The sequence below is a fragment of the Sus scrofa genome, chromosome 4 (assembly GCF_054392235.1).
Source record: "Sus scrofa isolate SSC_HxYL_T2T_F1_AM1 chromosome 4, Sscrofa_HxYL_maternal_Yorkshire_Landrace_v2.0, whole genome shotgun sequence".
Lineage (NCBI taxonomy): Eukaryota > Metazoa > Chordata > Mammalia > Artiodactyla > Suidae > Sus > Sus scrofa.
In genome coordinates, this window is record NC_139386.1 from 61199786 (window position 1) to 61224347 (window position 24562).

General features: G+C 44.0%; 1 long non-coding RNA gene and 1 other non-coding gene across 2 annotated transcripts; one reads left to right on the top strand and one right to left on the bottom strand.

Moving 5' to 3' along the window:
• Positions 1-1971: 1971 nt before the first annotated feature.
• Positions 1972-7301, bottom strand: LOC146403823 (uncharacterized). The gene is made up of 2 exons (XR_014844990.1): positions 7163-7301; positions 1972-4714 (listed from the first exon to the last, which is right to left on the bottom strand). It is a non-coding gene; the product is annotated as an uncharacterized LOC146403823 (long non-coding RNA).
• Positions 7302-21553: 14252 nt separating this feature from the next.
• On the top strand, positions 21554-21660 carry LOC146403824 (U6 spliceosomal RNA). The gene has a single exon (XR_014845053.1). It is a non-coding gene; the product is annotated as a U6 spliceosomal RNA (small nuclear RNA).
• The last annotated feature ends 2902 nt before the right edge of the window (positions 21661-24562 follow it).

Sequence of the window (24562 nt, forward strand, 5' to 3'; positions counted from 1 at the left end):
GTCCTAGAGGATTCTGGAAACTCTGTTCTTATCACTGCTCCAGGACTCTACTTGCTCCTGTACTTTCACTCATCACCTTTGACAGTGCTGACTCTCAGAATCCTGGCTCCCATCCACTCCCACTTCCCAGTGTCCTGTCTTCTGTAATAACAACAAGAGCATCAATAGCCATTATTATCTGAGGCAGAGATGACTGCTTGCCAACTCCACCATTCATTCTCTCCTTTTTTAAATTAATGGAATCTCAATTTTTATGCAGGACAGCAATGCACCCAGTCTTAAGTCTCCGCTTTAGCTAGGTGTCATCATGGGACTAAATGCTGCCCAGTGTGCTGTCAGCAGAAGTGCTGTGCAGGATTTTTGGAAGTTAAGACAGAGGTGTAGTTTTCTGTGCATTTTCTGCTTCTTGGGGGTGAATATGTTGGCTGGAGTGCCAGTGCCATCTTGGATCTGGAGGCAATGAGCCAGGGGTGGTGGAGCAAAAAGATGGAAGGATCTGGTCTCTGAGGCTCAAGGAACTCCAGCCATGCTCTGGATTGACTGCCTCTGGACTTTGATCCCATGAGAGAAAAACAAACATTTCTGCATTTAAGCCATTAATAATTTTGGCTTTTTAGTTATTCACAGCTGAATCAAAACCTGTGCTAATAAGGGACATTAATTGATAGCATCTTATGTGTTCAGGCACCATGCTAAGCTCTTTCCATATATATTTCTCATTTAATCCTCATAAAAAGCTTTTAAGAGAGATCCTGTTATTATCTTCATTGTATAGATTTTAAAAATTAGTCATAAGGAGTTCACGGAACATATTTACTGTCACTTAGCTAGTATGTTCTGGGAGCAGGATTTGAACTCTGGCAGGCAGAGTTTGGGAGCCGGGTCCTCATTTCTGTATGTTGAGGACATCACTCTTATGAGGGTCTCTTGTATCAAGAGCAGAGAAGGTTGATGTTCCTCTTGAGTGAACTACACCTCTCTTCTCTATTTCTGTATTATTATTGATGGGATATAGTTTTGTCATTAACACTCGGTCCCCAAAGGAGGGAGACCAGGGAGACAACTAAGCAAATGAACTAAAGCAGTGCCCCTAGACTTTTGAACTTAAAGAACCAGTTTACAAAAAAAAAAAAAAAAAAATCAGGTGACTGATGTAGAGTTCCAAATTTTTGTTTTTCAAAGTAAAGGCCTTAACAAAAATAAACAATCTCTTCCATGAACATTTCATGAAAAAAAGCAAATTTTCATGTGAGAGAAAAAGTGAAAATAATTATGAAATAAAGGGCTATTCTTTAAGCCAAATACATTTTACTGTAAAATTAGCATTTGAAAAATACCAATTCTCTGGCTCATTTTTTCAAAGACTGGTGAAAATGTCACAGGGATTTGGGAAATTTTGAGGTCTCAAAGAAGGGTTAGAGAGTTGAAAAGTGGAACAGCTACTTCAGGTTGAAATCGGGCCAAGCAATGTTGAATAAGGTAGCAAGGTTGCTATTTGACACCAATATCCATTCTCCCTTTCTTCTTTAGTAACTTAACCCTAGTGTTTATTTGGGGCAATAGCGTGTCCTGCTAAAAGAGTGCATATACATCCTTCTAAGTAGGGTTGACCACGTGACTGATTCTGGCCAATGAGATATAAGCAAAATGGTGAGTGAGATTTCCAGTGCAGTGCTTCCTTGAGGCTCAGCTACCAAGGGAACCTTTTGTTTTCCCATATTTTCTCCTTCACCTTATCTAGAAGGAGAACATGGTGGCCATTAAGTATAGCAACTCTCTTGGCCTGAGGATGGCTATGGAAGGAAGATGGCAGCCTGGGTCTCTAATGCTATCTCGGAACCCTGGACAATATACCTTTGAACATCTTTTACATGAAAGGAGAATTTCATCTTATCTAAGGGACTACCTTTGTTCCCCATTCGATGTATGTAATGGGCACTAACACAAACTAATATGATATAAAGAGATAAATCCAAATCCACTTTATTTTATTTTATTTTGTCTTTTTTCTAGGGCCATTCCCGGGGCACATGGAGGTTCCCAGGCTGGGGGTCCAATCGGAGCTGTAGCCGCCAGCCTACGTCAGAGCCATAGCAATGAAGGATCAGAACCTCCTCTGCAACCTAAACCACAGCCCATGGCAACACCAGATCCATAACCCACTGAGCGAGGCCAGGGATTGAACCTGCAACCGCATGGTTCCTAGTCGGTGTTTCTGCTGTACCAGGACAGGAACTCCTCCCTTTCTTTTTTTAGTAACATGGACTTTTGTGTGTAAAAACACATTCGCACATGTGCACACATACATTCATATGAAGCACATACGGAGGAAATCTTTCCAGGATTTCGTTCCTTTTGCTCCTTTAAAAACATCTTGTGTGTTTGGGTGTGTGTTTATGAGGTTTACATGGAATGGGGGTGGGGTTGAGTGGGGAGAATAAAACAATACAGTGTCTGGGGGCCCCTGGGGAGAATCTCTGAATTCCCTGGGATAGGAAGTTCTCTAAGAAAGCAGGAGCCACTGAAATTCCCACCAAACAACAAAGGATGCACAGCCAAGATAAAAGGAGAGTGGGGGGTGGAGAGGGAAAAAAAAAAACAAAACACCTCACCCTGGTTTGGGGAAGCAGGTGCACCCAATACAAACAATATCATTTCTTCTATTATTTGTCAAGTTTAGGAACAAAACAAAACAAAACAATACTCCACTCCTCCCCTCTGGGGTGGGGGTCCGGGACCTTCCGGGATGCTCAAGGCAACCAGATAAAAAAGACTGTTTTTCAGCATAGGTCACAGCAAAGACACTAAATTCAAAACCAACAACAAAAAAGAAAAGCCCCAGACTACCTGACAAAGAGGAGCATGGGGCCAAATCAAGTTAAGGCGACACAACAATGTTACCTTTGGGTGTGTTTGTGGTCAGCCTGCCATGTCGACATCAGAGTTAATGAAGTGTAAGGGGCGCAGTCCACCGCCCCCCGCGCCTGCAGCCCTCTCCCCACCCCTGTGCTCCTGCAGATCTATATGCAGCCTTAAAACAGGCATCTGAACGACCTAGTCGTTCCTGTTTACACTGAGGTTGCCGCCCGCATGTAAGACACACCGGCACTCGGCAGCGAGGACCTCAGGAAAAGTCAGAGGTGGTTGGTGGGACTTCCGGGCCCCTGCACCTGCCCCTCCGGAAACCCCGGAGGGCTTGGCCATGTGCCTGTCTGATTGCTCAAAATGTGTGAAAGTCAATTATTTGGTGCACTTTAGGTGGCCCCCAAGTTTATAAGCTTTAGGCTCTACAAAATCTGGATCCACCCCAAGTGGGCTTTATTAAGGTTTCCACTGTTTTCCCTTTCTCACTGAAAAATAAACCCCTTGAGCTTTCTCGGAAACAGGGATGATGACAGAGGCACAGCATAGCCAAGGACACCTGACAAAAGAGGCCGTGGAACAAAAGGTGTGTTGGGGCGGGGGGGTTTCTGCTATGGCGCAATGGATCAGTGATGTCTCTACAAGGCCAGGAGGCAGGTTGGATACCCCCCTGGCACAGTGGGTTAAGGCTGCAACGGTGGCTCTGATCTGATTTCAGGACCATGGGCTGGCCAAAAAGAAAAGAAAAAGAAAAAAAAAAAAGACAAGTGTTTGGGGAGTGAGAAAATTGAAGAGTTGTAACCTGGGGATCCCTGGTGAGTTTGGGATGGGGTCCCCTTGAAAAAGTGTATTCGGAAAAGTGCAGTAATGTCAATGGATTGGACCCTCCACTTGCTAAAACCTCTATACCCCGTGCAGGGATCTGGGCTAGGTCTTTAGTATTTTATCATGTGGTATTTAATGGTGTTTTGGCCAAATAATTCAAAGCTCCAAGCATCACTCTTCAATTCTGATGCAGAGCTAGATTTGTGGGGGTGGGGGATTGGGGGGAACAGGCCTCACTTAGGGTCCCCATGCTGCCTCTACCCAAGGATGCAGTCAGGTCTGTGCTTATCTAGGGACAGTAGTTATAGGAAGGACTCGGGTGACTCCTGGGAAGAATTCAAGGGAAGAGGGAATTGAGTAAAACAAGGACAACCAGCCTTGGAACTGAAGGGTTTGCTTTGAATGCAATGTGGTGTCTGTTGTCTAGATTTTCTTCCAGTCAGTCCCCAAGGACAAATGCTGGGATCTGCAATAAAAAGGGTCCTGAAAATTGAAAAGATGGTTCATGGAGTTCCCATTGTGGCTCAGCAGGTTAAGGACCCACGTAGTGTCTGTGAGGATGTAGGTTTGATCCCTGGCCTTGTTCAGTGGATTAAGGATCCAGTGTTGCTGCAAGCTGTGGTGTAGGTCACAGATGTGTCTTGGATCTGGTGTCGCTGTGGCTGTGGGGTAAGCCAGCAGCTGCAGCTCTGATACAGCCCCTGGGAATTTCCATATGCTGCAGTTGTGGCCCTAAGAAGGGGAAAAAAAAAAAAAAGATGTTTCACTAAAATGGCTCTAATAGCACTGAGAACCCCAGGCTGAACTACAGCTCAGTGTGATTTGGGGCAAAAGGTTATTTTCTCCACAGGTCACTGTTAAAACCCAATGGAACTAGCCACTCCCTCCCCCATACCAGTCCCCACCCCAACTGCTAGTCTGAAAAGGAAGTCTTCTGAGCACAGAGCATCTGGAAAGGATGAAGGGAAGACATGATGCTTCTGAGGTCTTGGCGATTTCGAGGTGATGCTGATGACTTTGGTAGCAGCTGTTAAGAAGGAGAAGAGAATTCACACAACATTGTGAATCAACAAGCAGAATCAACTCTACTTCCATAAAATTTTAGCAAATGAAAAACGAAAAGGAGAAGAGAAAAATGTCATTGTGAGGTCAGAAGACCTTGTGAGCTTTACCTGGGCCATGATAAGAGCTGGCCATGGGGAGGTGGGCTGGCCAGTAACCACCACAAGTGGCACAAGGCAGCCACAACAACGTAATAATAATAATGATGCTATAATAATAATACTGCTATGATGATAGTAGTTCAATAGTGTAAGCTTATAATAACATAAGAGTTTATCGTAATGTATGATTACCATGGACCAGGTATCTACACTCTGTCTCCTTTAATAATCACACCATAGTAAAGTAGATTTCATGACTATAGCTGCTCTACAGATGAGGAAACTGAGTCTCCAGAGAAAGTCAGTAACTTGCACTATTCACAGTAGCAGAGACATGGAAACAACCTAAATGTCTCCCAAGAGATGAGCGGATTAAGAAGATGTGGTACATATATACAATGGAATATTACTCAGCCATAAAAAAGACAAACTAATGCCATTTGCAGCAACATGGATGGCTGTAGAGACTCTCATACTAAGTGAAGTAAGCCAGAAAGAAAAAGACAAATTCTATAAGTTATCACTTATTTGTGGAATCTAAAATATGGAACAGATGATCCTATCTAAAAATAACAAACAAACAAACAAATAGAAATAGATCATGGCCAAGAAGAGCAGACTTGGGGTTCCCAAGAGGGAAGGGGAAGGGAGTGAAATGGATGGGCATTTTGGTTTTTTTTTTTTTTTTATGCAAACTACTATATTTGGAATGGATGGGCAATGGGACCCTACCATACAGCACAGGGAAATGTGTGTGGTTGGGTCACTTTGTCGTACAACAGAACTTCACAAAACATTGTCAATCCACTATACTTTAATAATAATAATAATCTTTTTAAGAAGTAAAAAAAAAAAAAGTAAGTAACTTGCCCAGGACGAGCACACATCTAGCCAGTACTGGAGCAGGAATTCTTCCTTTTCTGTCTTTCTAGAGTCGCAGGTGCAGCATATGAAAGTTCCCAGGCTAGGGGCTGAATTGGAGCTGCAGCTGCTGGCCTACACCACAGCCATAGCAACGAGGGATCCGAGCTACACCACAGTTCATGGCAACGCCAGATCTTTAACTCACTGAGTGAGGCCAGAGATTGAACCCAAGTCGTCATGGATGCTAGTCAGGTTCGTTAACACTGAGCCACAACGGGAACTCCGGAGCAGGAATTCTAACTTGATCTGTCTGCATTTTGAGCTCACCCTCTTAACTTTTACATACATCCTAGTGGGAGCAAATAAAGCCAAAGAAATAGTGGTTTTGTTGCTCCTATTGTGAACTTATTTTAGCCATCAGATGGCTGGTATGACTTGGAAAGCTGACAGTATAACTATGGCAATTATACTGTTACAGAATATTAAGTTCATTCTTCATGTATCCATTTTTTTTTTTGACTATGCCTGTGGCATGTGGAAGTTCCTAGGCCAGGGATCGAACCTGTGCCACAGCAGTAACCAGTGCCACAGCAGTGATAATGCCAAATCCTTAACCACTTGGCCACCAGGGAACTTCCATGTATCCATTTCTTGAATGCCTGTAGCTGTGCTCTGGGCTATGCTGAGGGGTGTCCTCCCATTTTATGATGTTCTCAGGCTAAAATTCTAAAAAGTCTGTGTGACGATGGGCTCTTAGAAGTTTTCTATTAACCTTTCCCCTCTTCTAGGCAGATTTCTTTTTCATAATGATAACTTTCATCTAATTCGCCTTAATGTAGAAACCATCTTCTCCATTAGGTATGTTTATGTCATTGGATAAAAGGCTAACCTTAGTTTATTTCTAGAAAGTCTGGCCAAATTGCAAAGGTTGAATTGTGCCTCTCTGACTGAAGGGAGGAAATTGGAAAAATGTCCTGCCAAAATGTGCTTACAGATTTACTGCCGTTGTATATACAAGAATCAAGGTTTATTTTTCTGCCTCGAGAACTTGACCCTGTGTAATGAAAGCATCAGCGCCTCCAGGTAACTTCAACTGATGCGTAGATATACTTTGTTCTAGCAAAGAGGAAGCTCTTTAACTTCATGGAGGTTGAGGACCCTTTCCTGGGCACCACACTTGCTGAGAAGATAGAATCCATTGAAAATGTCATGGTTGAACCAGAATCTCTATGCTTTCAAACTCTATGGCTGGTAAAGCTTTGCCTGCTGAGTGAGAACATAATTTGGCATTTAAATTGGCCTATTGTTTGTAACTTACTTCATGGAGAAGTTGACTTTGGAAAGGTACACTTTGTGATTCTGACTATATATAAAACGGGGTGGGGGTGGGGGGATCCTCAGTTTAAGGGGGAACCTATTCTGATCTGGATAATAATAGTTCCACTCACCATTGCTTTGCAAGGAAAACATCAATTAGATTGAACAATGTTCCCTGCAGAACGTAGATGCCGAGTTGTCTCTGAACACCTCCTTTGAATTTGGTTTGGACTGTGTCATGTCTTCTGTTAGGAGGAAATTATCAACAACAAGAGGAAATCCTGTACTAGTATTGAATAGTCCTTATTTTAAAGGTACTTCCCTTCTTGTGGGAATTGTATGTAATCAGAACAACACTATAAAATGTCTGAATTATTTTACAAGGTTTGACTTTCAGCCCCATTTTTTAAAAAAAGATTGACTTATTGTGCTTCAGATATTGTCAATTGTTGAGCCCAAGAACATTCTTCTCGAGCTGCATGAACCTCACCAAGGTGGGGTGAGGTTAAAACATCAGCCACAGGAAGCAGAAGGTCCTTAGAGACACCCATGTATTCTAGAACATACAATGACTAATAAATGCTAAAATTACTCTGGAAAGTACACTTGAGTCACAAACATTTGCCCCTTTTCTTACCTGTCTTCAAGCTGAGGAGAACTGCGCCATCCTACTGAGATTCTCCACCAGTTGGGGAGATGACAACTGGTCTTAGAGAACTGGAGTGGAAAAATAATTTTTTTTCCTTTTTACAGCTGTACCTATGGCATATGGAAATTCCTGGGCTGGGGGTGGAATTGGAGCTGCAGCTGCCAGCCTCTGCCACGGCACAGCAATGCCAGATGCGAGCTACATCTGCAATCTGCACTGCAGTTTGTGGCAACACTGGATCCTGAACCCACTGATTGAGGCCAGGGATTGAACATGCATCCTCACGGACACTATATCAGATTCATAACCTGATGAGCCACAGTGGGAACTCAAAATACATTTTAAAACTTACTTTTCTGCTTTTGAGAATAGTCAATTATTGCCTTTGGGCAAAGAGCTGCTCAGAAGCAGACAGAGCCCAAGAGAATAGACTTTATCTCAAAATTTGGCTTTTCCTGTGGTTCCTGAAACTGTTAAGCGAGTCTGATGCTCTGTTCCAGGTGCTGCCCAACCACTATCATGATGCTTCTTAAACATTCCCAGCAAAAAGGGGGATCAGTTGGTATACCTGGTGGCCCAGAGGGGCCTAGCTCAAAGCAGCCAGTTATAAGCACAAACATGCATTGAGTTCTTGTATCTTGTCTTAAAAATTCATCAGCTTCTTTTATTCTGCTCCATTTATCTACCAATGTTGCCTTCAATATAAGTTCAAGAGAAATTTCTGTGATGGAAATATTTCTATATTTGCACTGTCCTCTACAGTAGCCACTGGCCACATGTGGCTATGGAGCACACGAAATGTGGCTAGAGTGACTGAGGGGCTGAATTTGTAATTATATTAAATTTAACTAAGTATCCACACATGACTAGTGGCTGCCATAGTGGACAGCACAGCTCTAGTCGGACACATGACGTTTAGCCAATGGCTTCATGCATTTCCTGGTACAATGGTAATTATTTCTGGGGATAAGTACTGCCTCCTGCTCAAACGTGGTCTGTCCATGGGTGGATCTAGAATCTACAAGGCAGCTGTGGTGCTGGCTCACCTGCCATTCTCCCTGTGGCTCTTGGTAAACAATGCCCGCCCGCCCCCCCACCCCCATTCCCCCAGCGCTGCTCACCAGCCTACCTTCTCTATGTCTTGGTCTGCATAGCTCTTTACTCCCCAGGGGGACCCAAGCAGCCACCATGTGATTTCAGGAAGTCCAAAGAAGCGCTTGGGAAGGACAACATGGGTGATCCTTGCTCAGGGTGCTGACCTCAAACCCGAAGCCCCTGCGGCCAGCTTTTCTGTTTCTCAGGATAGCAGTGCATTGCATTTCCACCAGGGAACACTGAGAAGAATTGTTCCTGCTGCCATTGTCCTTTGCTGAGAGCATCCTGCAGTTCCCACAGCCGGACACACTCCAAGCTCAGCCCTTGCCAAAATTCTTCTGGCTTCTAACCTCTTTTCAGCCGTTGTGCTTAAGTCTCCCTTTTGCTAATGGAACTTCAACTTTTGCTAATAGAACTTGGGCAGTTCCAACATTGCATTATCTTTAGACAGGTCCTTCTAAGCTGCTCTTGGACCACCTGGAGGTTTTCTTTCTCTTTTCAGTCCCGTATAGTCTTTGTTTTTGTAACTCCCAGCCCCCACGTCATAAGTGTAAACAGTAAAGAGCTCAGAGGCATTTCACACTCTCCATTTTTCTGAACAAATTCTGATGAATATATGGTGCACTCCAGTTTATTTAAAAGCGTGGGGGACTGGGGCATTCAGGCCAACAGACAGTATTAGCTTATTGAAAGTAACTATACCTGCCAAATGTAGATTAGCCAATTTTCGGAGCATTCAGAGCAATAAAATAGTCTTAACAATGAACCTACATAATGCAGGGCAATGCAGCCTTTCTGTGGTGACTTAGGAGACATTTCAGAGTCTTACCATGCCTTCAGTCATCATTCTGAACAGGAATCACCCTCCAATTATGCAGCATGGAATAATTATGCTTATCTTATTTTTCCAGCAGGTTGATTTCAAGAGAAACTGATGTTTGCTGCAAATGAAACAATTTCTAATTTTATTTCTAATAGTGATCACATTTTAATGTTGCAGTTCCATGTGAATTAAATCTGTTGTGTTACATTAACTTTAATATTGCTCATATAGAATACTTAACATTTACTTATATTCTAGGAATTAACCTAAAATCTGAAAACATTTCTTGTAAGTAAAGGTGGTTTTGAGGCAATAGGTGCAATCCAGAAAGTTGAGTATAAATCAGGATTTTTTGTTGTTATCTTTTTAGGGCTGCACCCGTGGCATATGGAGGTTTCCAGGCTAGGGGTCGAATCAGAATCAGAGATGTAGCTGCAGCTCCTGGCCTACAGCAATGCCAGATCTGAGCCACATCTGTGACCTACACCACAGCTCATGGCCACACCGGATTCTTAACTCACTGAACAAGGCCAGGGATTGGACCTGCATCCTCATGGATGCTAGTCAGATTCATTTCTGCCGAGCCATGACAGGAACTCCAAATCAGGCTTTTAAAGAATGAATCATGTAAAAGAAAATTTATTATTCATCAATTTTTTAATTTCATCTCAATAAATACCAGCTGTGTGATTTTTCCCCTAGTTCTTTTTCTATGCATGTATATGTAAATAGATTTCCATATATTTTCAAAACAGAATTATATGAAATTTGCTTTCATATTATGCTTTTATTTAAGATTTTGGCATGTCACTGAGGACTTTGAAAATAATTTTAAATTGAGACGCTATAATTTATTTAACTGCTTCCCTTCTTTGACATATAGTTGTTTGCATTTTCTCACCATAATAAGTAATGATGCTGTGAACATCCTGTTTGTAAATTTTGGAGACTCTCAGTATATGTGCTCAGCATGTATTCCTAGAGTTATTACTTGCAAAGAATTTTTAAAGCCCTTGACATTTACCTCACAACTGCTTTCTAGAAAGGTTGTACTATTTCTTCTTATATCCGCAACACGTGACGGTGTCTCCCAGCGCCCCCTGCAGGACTGTGCATATTCCCCCTGTGTGAGCTAAAGCCACGGAATGAATCTGAGAAGTCTGGACCTGGCGCCTACCATTTCCTACCTATGGGATCTGAAGCAAGCTGTTGAATTTTGCGGGACCTCAGCTTCTCAAACATAAATGCCTTGACAACAAATTGAGGTGGAAATATACCATGGCATGTTATTCAGTGCTCAGTAAGTGCCTAATAAATGCTAACTATAAATGTAACTAATAGTTAAAATGTCTATTCTAAGAGGCAATATGATATCTAATGTCGTTTTATTTTGTATTTTAAAAAACTTAAAATTAGTAATGGTATTTACTTTTTTGTTATTATAGAAGCAGTTCTAGAATAATTATAAAGTATAAATCAGCCCAAGGGAAAAAGTATGTAATCCCAGCAATCTTAACTTTTGGTGTATTTGCATCTTCCTTCCTTCCTCTCTCCCTACATCCTTCTTTCTCTCTTTCTTCCTTTCTTTCTTTTGTTTATTCATTTGTTCTTTCTTTCCATTATTTTATTGACAACTTTCTTAATTTATTCCCTGGTAGTTTTTCCATTCTTTTTATATCCTTACTTTTTTTTGGTCTTTTTTGGGCCTCACCCGTGGCATATGGAGGTTCCCTGGCTAGGGGTCTAGTCAGAGCTGTAGCCACTGGCCTACACCATAGCCACAGCAACGCCGGATCTTTAACCCACTGAGCTAGGCCAGGGATCGAACCTGCAACCTCATGGTTCCTAGTCGGGTTCATTCCCACTGAGCTGTGATGGGAATTCCTATGTCCTTACTTTTAAAGGTGGTTCTGTTTTCTCATAACTTGCAAACTTGATTTATGACTGCATTGTAGAGGGTGGGAGGGATACCCCTTCCAGGTAGAGGCAGGTTTACTCTGTTTCAAGTGGCCTTGCATTCGTGCACCAGGATTCATATTTCTGTATCCAGTCCCACTGATCTTGAAATCTCTGAAGATTCCTCCCAATTCTGGCTCTCACTTGACAGTGCATTTTTCTTTTCTTTTCTCCCTGCCTCCCACCAGCTTCCCATCTCCACCTCCCCTGACTCACCTTCTCCTACTTTTCTGGGAAGTTGAGAGAGTCTGTGTCTATTAGCTGACTTCTGTTTTGTACCAAAACCCAGACTATATCTTAGAAGATATTTTAAAAAGGGGAAAAAGTTATCCTCTATTCTTTTAATCTCACATTCAATGCATTTTTCTGGGATTGGTGCTTTGAGAAATAAAGAATCAGAGTTCCCGTCCTGGCTCAGCGGAAACGAATCTGACTACCATCCATGAAGATGCAGGTTTGATCCCTGACCTTGCTCAGTGGGTTATAAGGATCTGATTTGCCATGAGCTGTGGTATTGGTCACAGATGTGGTTCGGATCTGGTGTTGCTGTAGTGGTGGCATAGGCCAGCAGCCACAGCTCTGATCGACCCCTAGCCTGGGAACCTCCATATGCTGCAGGTGCATCCCTTAAAAAAAAAAAAAAAAAATAAGGATTGGTCTTAAGAATCCTAGAATTTTGTGGGAAAAAAGAAGAGACGTATACCCTTAACTGAAATTTCATGTAGAAAGTATAAAACGCTGTGAGAGAAATGATAGGGGAGTTTAGAGGATGAGCTTATTTTTCAAGTAAAGTGATTAAGGCATTTTCATGAAGAAGTGGCCCTTTGTGTTAAACCTGGAGATGAGTGGGATCTGACCATGCCATGCGCAGGGGAAGAAAGAACGTGACAGGGTGAGCCAACAGCAGGGACCAGGTCCAGAGGTGGCCTCAGGCACAGTAGGTGTGAGAGGTGTTCCGAGTTCATCTGAAAGGTGTTCGGGGGTTTATCTGGGGCAGATTTCAGTAGTTCATTGGTTGGAAGGCAGGCTGATCATGTGGAACCTTGCTGTCAGACTAGGGAGGCTGGCTCCTCCAAAGGCCGAGGGAAATGAATAGAGCTTTGCTCTGGGATGATTTTTCTGGGAAGAAATCACATGTTGGCCCAGGTTGAGAGCCTGGAGCTGGGCTCTATTATATGGCATTTGCCTATAAAGTCTGGAAAGGCAGCGACTGGATGAAGCTGGCTGAGCTGGCTGGTGCTTTGCCTGTTAAACATCTGGGAGTGAATTGTATTCATTCCACCAAGAAACGTTTTCTCAGTTTTTGTTTTGTTTTGTTTTGTCTTTTGTCTTTTTTTAGGGCCACACCTGTGGCATATGGAGGTTCCCAGGCTAGGGGTCTAATTGGAGCTGTTGCTGCTGGCCTACACCAGAGCCACAGCAACCCGGGATCCAAGCCGCGTCTGTGACCTACACCACAGCTCACAGCAATGCCAGATCTTTAACCCACTGAACAAGGCCAGGATCGAACCCACAACCTCATGGTTCCTCGTCGGATTCGTTTCTGCTGCGCCACAACGGGAACTCCTGTTTTTTTCTTTTTTGAACACATGGTCTTCTCAGTCCATCCCCTCTCCCTTGACTCAATTTCAAAGAAAGACACGGATTTTAAAAGCTCACATTGTTTGTACACTTATTTTGTGCCACTTAGACAATGTTCTGAGTGCTTTTAATTCTTTTATCCTCACAACCCTCGTACAATGTAGGTGCTATTATTATGCTTCCAAATTAAGGATGAGGTTACTGAGGCACAAGCTCATGAGCAAAACTGCCCGAGGTCAAATGCAACACAATTGGGAGGCCCAAGGTTTGGACCCAGGTAATGTCTGGTTCCAAAGCTCCTTATTTGTTGTCCGTGGGGGTGCAGAAAAGCACAGCTAGACTAAGGTAGTCAGCTGAGCGAGCGCAAGGCTAAGAGGCCACTGACACTCTCTGTGTCCTCAATCTGTTGGGTGTGGGGGCCGAAGGGACAGGCTCACTTAAGTGACACACTCTCCTCACCTCTAGCTTGTGGTTGCCATGTGGGAAAACAGGCTAGCACCACAAAAGTTTTCTTTTCTTTTTTTCTTTTGCTTTTTAGGTCCACACCCATGAAACATGGAAGTTCCCAGGCTAGGTGTCGAATCAGAGCTGTAGCTGCCAGCTATACAGCAGCCACAACAACACAAGATCCAGGCCATGTCTGCGACCTCTACCACAGCTCATGCCAAGGCCAGATCCTTAATACACTGAGCAAGGCCAGGGATCGTGAACCCGCATCCTCATGGATACTAGTCAGGGTCATTTCTGCTGTGCCAAACAGGAACTCCCTCAAATTTTAAATGAAGCTGGAAATCTTGATTTTTGTGTGAAATTTTGTGACTTAAGTGTTGGCTTAAATGTATTTAAACATTTGACTTAAACTTATGATGGCTAAATAAGATCCATTTGCAGGCCAGGACTCAGCCCACGGGCCACTGTTTGTTACTGTTATATGAGTCGGGGAGCCCACAGTGGTCCAAGCAGGGGGTTAAGAGGGTCTGACTCTAGAGTTCTCAGCTGGCTAAGGACCTGATGTCTCTGTGAGGAAATAAGTTCAATCCCTGGCCTCACTCAGTGGGTTAAGGATCCAGCGTTGTTGCAAGCTGCAACATAGGTCACAGATGTGTCTTGAATCCAGTGTTGCCATGACTGTGGCAACTGCAGCTATGATTTGATTTCTAGCCCAGAAACTTCTATATGCTACAGGTATGGCACTAAAAAGCAAAACAAAAACAACCCCCCCCCAAACCTAACTTTTTAGTATCCTCAGATGTAGTCATAAAAAGAAGAAGAAGAGAAAAAAGATGGTATGAGTCTGTATCCTGCATTCTGATTAAGAGAGCTGTACTGTATGGAAGGAACCCCCCTTTTGTTCTTTGCATAAAAGGAAAGCCAGGACACAATTGTATTGGAGTCTTGTGAGATGAGATTTTTCTGACACTCTTACACTCTTGAGAAAATATTTTCCCCTGTCAAATGTCATAGTTACCCAACTGCCCACAGACTGGGCTAGCTGATTGGATGATGGGCACAGAAAGAACTGGGACTTACACTTCCCAAAAGGAGGGGTTATGCCACATCATGCAGGGCCATGTGGGGAAGCACCAGTGTTGGTCAGGAGACAGAAAGTAGTGAAGGGAAAACATAGGCCAGAGCCTTTGCTGTATTTTCTGGGGAAAAGACAGGGCAGAGCAGGGGAACTATTTTGGGATTGGCTAGGAGTTCCCATTGTTGTGCAGCAGAAATGAACCTGACTAATATCCATGAAGATGTGGGTTCAATCCTTGGCCTTGCTCAGTGGGGTTGGGGATCCAGCGTTGCTCTGAGCTGTGGTGTAGGTCATAGTTACATCTTGGATCCCACATTGCTGTGGCTGTTGTCGCTGTCGTGTAGGCTGGCAGCTACAGCTCCGATTTGATCCCTACCCTGGGAACTTCCATATGCTGCAGATGAGGCCCTAAAAAGCCAAAAAAAAAAAAAAAGGATTAGCTAGTTTGGGGATATGGACTCTGAATTGTTTGGCTGGCATATGAAAAGTATGCTCATAGGCATGTGATTATCTTAGGAGTTGTCTAACCCTGGGAGGCAGTCTCTCCCTAGCCAGCTAGGCTCCCTAAGAAGTCAAAACATTGTAAAATGTAGAAAGTAAGAAATAAGATTAATACAGAGTTCCATCAGGATTTTTGCACTTCTGGGAGAAGCAGGGATTGACAACAGGGCTAATTTCTAAAAGCGTCCCAAGCCTATTACCTAGCTGGTAGGTCTTAATACATTTCCATTTGATAATGAGAAGAGATTGGTTCTTGTGCCATTTGCGATCAGCTTCATTTCCTGGTTCTCACCCGGCAGCCTGACATTGTTGTGTTTGGATTCACAACGGGGCCAGGGGATGTTTACATCCCCACCCAGACAGCTGTGCTCATTGAAAAGGAAGATGATGATGTTTACTTCCAGAGTGGTGAAACCCTGAAACCCCTGGTCTCTAAAAATAGGTCACTGTTTTATTGAAAGGTGAATTACAACTGTTTACCTCAACTCAGCACTGTCTTATAATGGCTCTCCCATGTTCCTGTCCATTGAAAATGGTTTTCTCTTATTTTTAAACTGTCCAAATGGCAGCTCTTTGAATTTCTGCAGATTTTTCTTTCTGGCATAATACAGAAGATTTGGAATCATGGTTAAGAGACGGTTTTCATGTATTTACTCTAAATTGGCCAAGTCTGGGAAATCAGGGAGATAGCTGGTCCTTTTCTCATGAGTTTTTAAAATCAGAATTGCTTGACTGAACTCTGACCTTCTTGAAAAGTGTCCAAGGCTGCCTTAATTCCTAAAACATATTGACCCATTTAGGAATAAAACAAAGGGTGCAGAGGAATCTATTTTACCAATAAGAGGCCACTTCTGGTGGTCCTAGGGAAGCAAGATGATCCTCTTTGGGGATGGCTTTTAAAATATTACATAATTTTTACCCTGAAATTCTCAAGATAAAACTTAGTTCTGTGGACAAGCTGAGCTCTCAGGGAAGAGTGGTGGTCATTTTGTTTAATAGCATCATATTTCCACTGTTTAATACTCCCTAGATCCAGCATCCACCTTCCCAACCCCTGTAGCTGTATTTCTCACCCTTCGTGTGTGTGTGTGTGTGTGTGTGTGTGTGTGTGTGTGTGTGTGTGTATCCCTCATTATTCTAAGAGCTCATACTAGAAATATAATAAGAGAACATGTTGACAGGTCTCAGGAAATTAAGCCTTATTTGACAGGAGCAAATTTTTTTCATTAAAATACCTAAAGATCATTAAAACAAACAAACAAACAATCCCTAAGATTCTGCAAATATATTTTTAAATCTTTGTATTCTTTGGCCTGTAGAAAAGTGCTGTAAGAGCCTCGGATTCTCCATGATTCACATGCAAATGGAATCCTAGCACATGGTCTGAATTTCAATTAATTTTTGGCTTCCTTGCTGATTCAGGTTATCTAAGTGGTAGAGACTGTTAGTTGCCTGCTCAGTATCTATTCTCCAGAGTGACAGATTTTTCGCTGAGCACATTACTGTCTAGAACAAGATACTTTTCCAACCCATTTTCTCCTGGGAATTGGCCAGTTAGTTCCCAGGGGAATTTGTTGGGAGGGACTTCTAGAAAGTGCACCTTATGACAGGGACAGATGGAGGCAGGACATTTTTCCTTCCCCATCTTCACTTCCTCAATGCTGACCAGGATCATGGACTTCTACATTGGTGACAATGGCACCAGTGGACCATCAAAGATCCACATTCCTATCTCCCTGCTTCAACATTCTCTTTTCTCTCTTTTTTTTTTTTTTTTGTCTTTTTGCCTTTTCTAAGGCCAATCCCTTGGCATATGGAGATTCCCAGGTTAGGGGTCTAATCGGAGCTGTAGTCACCAGCCTAGGCCAGAGACAATAGCAACACGGGATCTGAGCTGTGTCTGCAACCTACACCATAGCTCACGGCAACGCCAGATCCTTAACCCGCTGAGCAAGGCCAGCGATTGAACCTGCAACTTCATGGTTCCTAGTTGGATTCGTTAACCACTGAGCCATGACGGGAACTCCCAACATTCTTAATATAGGAACTTCCATCTTCAAGGTCACCTCTGTCACCACTATAGAACTGCTTATTCCTGGACCTCATTACTTGGAAAATAACAAATTTTTATCTGGCGTATTAAATCCTATTTGATTGTGTTAATTCATGCTGATCCTGTTCATATTATTGAGAAACGAATAAATTTAAGAATTTCACTTTCCTTATGCTTAATTAATGCCTGTTGAGAGCAAATTCTTCCTGGACTCAATGTGATATGAATATAAAAGCACACACAAAAAGCTAGGTGCCAAATATAGAATTTGACTTTTAAAGCCTCTGCTAAGATATCATATTTTCTAACTTCTCTACATAGCAGGAAAACTGTTCTCATGCACATAAATGATGGTTAACCTTCAGCTCAGGCAGACCTGAGTTTGAATTCAGGGCTATCTATGCCTCAGACCAGCTATTTGCTAATCAGCTGCGTGACCTTAGGCAAGTTACTCAACTTGCAGGTGGCCTCTTTGTTCCTCACCTACGAATTGGGGAAAAGAGTACTTACCTCACATTTGTTGAGAGAGTTAAATGAGATAATGTATGTAGAGCAGAAGCCAGTAAAATGGGCTGAGCTGAAGTAATAGAGCATAGGAAAAAAAAAATCTAGAGAGTTTAAAGGAGGCACAAAGCCTTGAAAATAGACTCCACAGGCAGATCTAAATAGACATTTTCCCAAAGAAGACATACAGGTGGCCAAAAGAAAAAAAAAATCACTTGAAACATCACTAATTATTAGAGACATGCAAATCAAAACAACTATGAGGTACCACATTACACCAGTCAGAATGGCCATCAACAAAAAGTCTACAAACTATAAATGCTAGAGAGGGTGTGGAGAAGAGGGAACCTCTTACACTGGTGAGGGGAATATACATTTATGGAACCACTATGGAAAACAGTATGGAGGTTCTTCAAAAAACTAAATATGGAACTATCATATAATCCAGCAATCCCACTCTTGGGCATCTATCCAGAGAAAAGCATAATTCCAAAAGATACATGCAGCCCAATGGTCACTGCAGGACTATTGTGGAGTATTACTCAGCCACAAAGAGGATGAAATAATGCCATTTGCAGCAACATGGATGGACCTAGAAATTATCATACTAAATGAATTTAGGCAGCGAAAGACAAACATCATATGATATCACTTATATGTGGAATCTAAAAGAAAGGATACAAATGAACTTATTTGCAGAACAGAAATGGACTCAGATTTTGAAAAACTTACGGTTACCAAAGTGGGACAGGTTGGGGTGTGGAAGGGATGGACTGGGGTTTGGGATTGGCATATGCACCCTTATGATTGGCTAACAGGGACTTGCTATAGGGCACAGAGAACTCTACCCAATATTCTGTGATAATCTATGTGGGAAAAGAATCTGAATGAGAATAGAGGTGTGTCTATGTATGACTGAATCACTTTGTTGTACAGCAGAAATGGTCACAACCTTGTAAATCAACTATACTTCAATACAACTTAAAAAATAGGAGTTCCCGTCGTGGCTCAGTGGTTAAGGAATCCAACTAGGAACCATGAGGTTGCGGGTTCGATCCCTGGCCTTGCTCAGTGGGTTAGGGATCCGGCGTTGCCGTGAGCTGTGGTGTAGGTCGCAGATGTGGCTCAGACCCCGCTCATTGCTGTGGCTGTGGCTATGGCCGGCAGCTGCAGCTCCAATTGGACCCCTGGCCTGGGAACCTCCATATGCCATGGGAGCAGCCCTAGAAAAGGAAAAAAGACCAAAAAAACAAAAAACAAAAAACAAAAAACAAAAACCTTAAAACATAGACTCCACAGCCCTTTGCCACATATTCCCACATTCATATGTTAATTGTTCTCTTACTTCTAGTCTCTGTCCTCTGTGACCCAGTTTGTGCTCCATTAGCAGCACAGTCTTCTTCTTCCTTTTTTTTCTTTGTCTTTTTTTAAGGACTGCACCTGTGGCATATGGAAGGTCCCAGGCTAGGGGCAAATGGGAGCAGCCTACACCACAGCCATAGCAACGCCAGATCTGAACTGTGTCTGCAACCTACACCACAGCCCATGGTAACGCCGGATCCTTAACCTATTAAGCGAGGCTACGGATTGAACCCAAGCCCTCATGGAGCCTAGTTGGGTTCATTATTGCTGAGCCACAACGGGAACTCCAAGCAGCATAGGCTTCTTATGCCTGCTTCTGCTGCAAGAACCTGCAACAGCCTGGCGTTTAAGACCTTGCAAAGTCTGGTCAGTCTAAAGTCTCTGACATCATTTCTAGCACTTCAAAACCAAAACTTTCTGCTCTCAGGGTCCCCACCTTCTTTGTAGGTCCCACACACTTCCGTCCCTATCCGGGGCACCAGGGCCCAGTTTCTCATCCATGTAAACCTACAGAGCCAGCTCAAGCCCATCTCTTCCTCAAGGCCCTTCTCAGCCATTCCTACTTTCCTGCCCCTGACCCACGTGATTTAATAGTTAGGTGTTGCTTTATATTATTCTCTGTTGTATCAGTGTTTTCCTTCCTGGTCAAAGAGCTGGTTTTATTTGTTTCTGTCTGTGTTCACAACATGTTAGTTGCACATTTGATCAACAAGCAATGGTGACAGGTGGTTCAAACCCGGGGAGAGACAGGCAGGGTCTCTCCTGAGTTGCAATCTGTTTTTTAATTTTTTTTATTATAGTTGATTTACAATGTTCTGTCAATTTCTGCTGTATAGCCAAGTGACCCAGTTATACATTTACATACATTCTTTTTTTCGCATTATCTTCCATCATGTTCCATCACGAGTGATTGGATATTGTTCCCTGTGCTATACAGCAGGACCAAGCTGCAGTTTTGGGATTGCCTGTGGCTCAGACTTGCAGGCACAGAAGCCTAATTTTATTCATTTGTTCACTTGGTAAATGATGACTGAATTTAGCAAAAGCACTGAAATTTCCACCTGACCCAAGGCTTACAATAACCAAGATTATTTGTAAATAAAGTAACCAAGTCAATTTATAAGAACCACGGTGTTCCCGTGGTGGCACAGCAGTAAGGAACCCGATTAATATCCATGAGGATGTGGGTTCAATCCCTGGCCTTGCTCGGTGGGTTAAGGATCCAGCGTTGCCATGAACTGTGGTGCAAGTTGCAGACACGGCTCAGATCTGGCATTGCTGTGGCTGTGACGTAGGCTGTCAGCTACAGCTCTGATTCAACCCGGAGCCTGGGATCTTCCATATGCTGTGGTTGCTGTGGGTGTGGCCCTAAAAACAAAAAACAATTTTTTTTTTTTATAAGAACCGGAAGCGATGAGGGGACTAAAACACAGCTCTTGGCTCTCTCTACCTCCTTGGGTCTATGAGAGGATCCTGATCTTTTTTTTCAGCAATTGCTCGGTGAGTTAAAGAACTTTCTGTTTCATGCCTTGAGCTACTGTCAGCCTAATGCACGTCCCTCTCCGTGGAGCTCTGCTCGCCATTGAACCACATGAGCCAGTGCACAGCACAGGTCCCTGGGTCCCAGGACCATGCCTTGCCATGGTCCTGTGGCTTGTTGACCCCTCTGCTGTCCTACCCAACACTGTGAATATCTGACATATTCAGGGAGCTGTCTTGATGCTTTGAGGTGAGGGCCTATTTTTCCAGATACTAATTTTACATTTTGTCTCTCTGAGGTCTATCTTGTCTCTTTGTTTTTAAGTTCCTTGGGGGCGGATTGCTGCTGCATTGAAGTACTAACAGCAGTGAACTTTGCCGCCACAGATCGGCGACTGGAAAGAAGAAAGGCAGAAGATTTACATTCTGAAGACCTTTCATCTGAAACCAAATTTTATTTTTATTTTTAGGTCTAAACCTGTGGCATATGGAATTTCCCAGACTAGGGGTTGAATCCGAGTGCAGCTGCCTGCCTACACCACAGCCACAGCGAGACAGGATCTGAGCCGCATCTGTGACCCACACAACAGCTCACGGCATCGCTGTATCCTTAACCCTCTGAGCGAGGCCAGGGATTTAACCAGCATCCTCAGGGATACTAATGGGGTTTGTTATGCCGAGCCACAACAAGAACTCCTCATCTGAAAATTAAAAAGGCATGGCTATTTCTTAGGTGATTAGTCAATTTGAAACCGAGTTAGAAGAGAGGAACTCTGATAGCATTGCTCAATGCCTGGCTGTTTGATTGTGTCTGGGGTTCTCCTCTTTGCGCTCTAGGCCAAGTGTGCAGGGATATGGGTCAAGGATAAAAGAGCTGCAGGCACGGCCTCTTGGATTACAGCCTCTGTACTCAACTCTCAGGGGAGGAAGACCTTGCGGAAACGGGGCTGACATGGGAACGGTGAGTGATTTCTTTAAAGGAGTGGGAAGGCTGCTCGCTTAGGCAGCACATATACTAAAACTGGAACAACACAGAGAAGCTTAGCATGGCCCCTGTTCAAGGATGACATGCAAATTCATGAAGGCTCCTTTTTTTTTTTTTTTTTTTTTGCTTTTTTAGAGCCCCACTTGCAGTATATGGAAGTTCCCATGCTGGGGTGGAATTGGTGCCCGCTTACACCACAGCCACAGCAACACGAGATCAGAGCCCCATCCATGACCTACACCACAGCTCATGGCAACACCAGATCCTTAACCCACTGAGCGAGGCCAGGCATCGAACCTGCGTCCTCATGGATACTAGTTAGTTTTGCAACCCGCCGAGCCACAACAGGAACCCCCCCCATATTTTTTTTAAAGAAAAAAAAAGGAGTAGGAAGGGAGATTTTGGGGGTCCATGCCTCCACCCAAGGCTATGGAGGCGATCCTGAAATTCTCTCGCTGTCCCTTTGGCTGGAGCTCAAGGCAGCCTGGTCTCTGCGGGAGGGGACAGGTGGCACTCTGCTCTCTTTTCTTGTTGTTTCAAACAGGACATGACCTCCAGTCATTTTAAAGCTGTTTTTATTTCTCCTTCCTTGAGACAGCTCATCCTGCCTTGGGCTGCTGGCCTGTGAGGGAAGAGAGAGGAAGGAAAAGACAGAAAGCGGGAAGGAAATTCCTGCCCCACTTGTGACCCATGACCCGTCTCCTTCCCCCAGAGCAGTCAAGGATTCTTTTCAGTGCATCCTCCCCGCCCCCACCCCGACCTGCCCTCGCATTTCCCCTGACTCAGCCTCCTCCAGCTCCATCCCAGCTGGCCACACAGCCCTCCCACCTGCAGCTGGGCTCTGCCTGCTTCCCAGACCCATCTGGGCTGGAGGCCGGAAACAATTAAGCGGACCCCAGGGCTCCTTCCCCGCAGCGCTCCCTCCATCCTGCTGATGGAGGGTGCTTCTTTGAGGGTCACCCCAGACGCTTCGAGTCCCCTGCTCCTGCCTGCTGGGCAGGACATCTTGCAGCTGCCTTTTGCAGCCTGAGCCCATCCCTCCACTGCGGATCCCGGTTTCTTTTCTGTTTTTATTTTTAGGGCCGCAAGTGCGGCATAAGGAAGTTCCCAGGCTAGGGGTTCAGTCAGATCTGCCAGCCTACGCCAGAGCCACAGCAACGCCAGATCCAGCCACATTTGTGACCTGCGCTGCAGTTCACGGCAACCCTGGGTACGAAACTCACTGAGTGGGGCCAGGGATTGAACCCTCATCCTCATGGATACTAGTTGGATTCGATTTTACTGAGCTGCATGAGGAACTCCTGAATCCTGGTTTCTAAACTTGCCATTCTGCTTAGAACCTCATAGCAGTGACCTCAGAGAATTCTGGTCCAGGAAACTTGTCAATTTTTGCTGTGTCTGAGTGGCTTGCAAATCTCACGTCCAGTTGCTTGAACACTTACATTTTTGGATATGACTGATTTATATTTTTCAGCCTTGTGTCAAGGGCTTACACACCCAGCTTTTCCAGTCCTCTTTCCCACTCAGTTGCTGCCCCAGTGCCCTTCCTAACTTGAAATTCTGGAGCTGCCAACTGCCATCACCCTTTCCACCTGGGACGTGTCTTGCTGCATCCTTGTGGACATCCCTCAGCCCGACCCCTGGCTGCTATACTTGTGCTGCTGGCACAGCTGCTGAGACCTTGGCTGTCAGTGGGTCTTGGTTTTCTGACTACCCTGGAACACTCCTGTTTATCAGACCTGGTGGTTTGCCTGAACTGTTCCCCCCACGGTTCACTTGGTCTCTTGATTCTGAGACTCAGGGAGAGTTGTCTATACTTCTGAGCAACTGGATGGGGTGAGGGGTGGAGCTGGGGGCAGGGTAGAGACTTGACATCCTTCCAGGCTGACAATCTTTAAATTCTGCCTAACACTTATTTCATGGGACAGGGACAGCATGGGGGATGCTAGGGGTTGAATCGGAGCTGTGGCTGCCAGCCTACACCACAGCCACAGCAATGTGGAACCCCTGTCTGCGACCTACATCTCAGCTCACAGCAGCGCCAGATCCTTAACCCACCGAGCAAGGCCAGGGATTGAATCTGCGTCCTCATGGATACTAATTGGGTTCATTAACCACTGAGCCATAATGGGAACTCCGAGAACCATCTCTTGCTTTTGTTTTAGAATTCTTGTCTTCTTTTGTGGCAGAGGAACCAATTTATCTGTTTATCATTCTGTAACGAGTCTGGGGGCAGTCTGTGGTCCAAATGGGCTGTGCCTTAAGCTATAGTCCAGTAAGATTTTAGCATCTCTTGTAAAGTTCCAGACAGTTAAACTGGGCTCTAGGCCTCTCCACATATCCTTGGCACCTGGACATGCCTCAGCCTCTGCCAAGCTGTCTGCAGTGTGTTATGCCAGCCTCTGTCCATGACTCCAGCTTGATCAATTTTTCTGTGTAAAATGCTTGGCCAACCCACTACCCTTGAGATAGAAAATGAAACAAAAATGAAACAAAACCAAACAAAAAACCAAACAAAAACAAAAAGCTAGCTGTCAGTCTCTTAGGATAGAACATGAAGGGGTATGATATGAGAAAAAGAATATATATATAAAACTGGCTCACTTTGCCATACAGCAGAAATTGGCACAGCATTATAAATCAACTATACTATAAAAAAATACCAAAAAAACCTAACTGTTAGAAACTGGGACAAATTCCAGCACATAGTCTGTCCTCTGGGACCCAGGGGAATTTGTTCTCCAGGGCTTTCCCTGGTCCAGATGAAAATGAGCCTCTGTCTGTCTCTGAGGACATGTTTCTACTCTTATAAATTTTGCTAACAAGACCATTTTAGGGAAAAAAAGCCATTTTTTCTCTCTTTTCTAGGGAGTTAATTTTGACATTCCCATCCTTATGGGAAGATTCCAGTGGAAGACTGTGTGCACAGCTGAATGACTCCATGAGGTGGGGTGGACTCAAAAGTCCTCCAGAAAATAAATGACAATGGCCAAAGTCCTCTGAGGAAGGACTTAT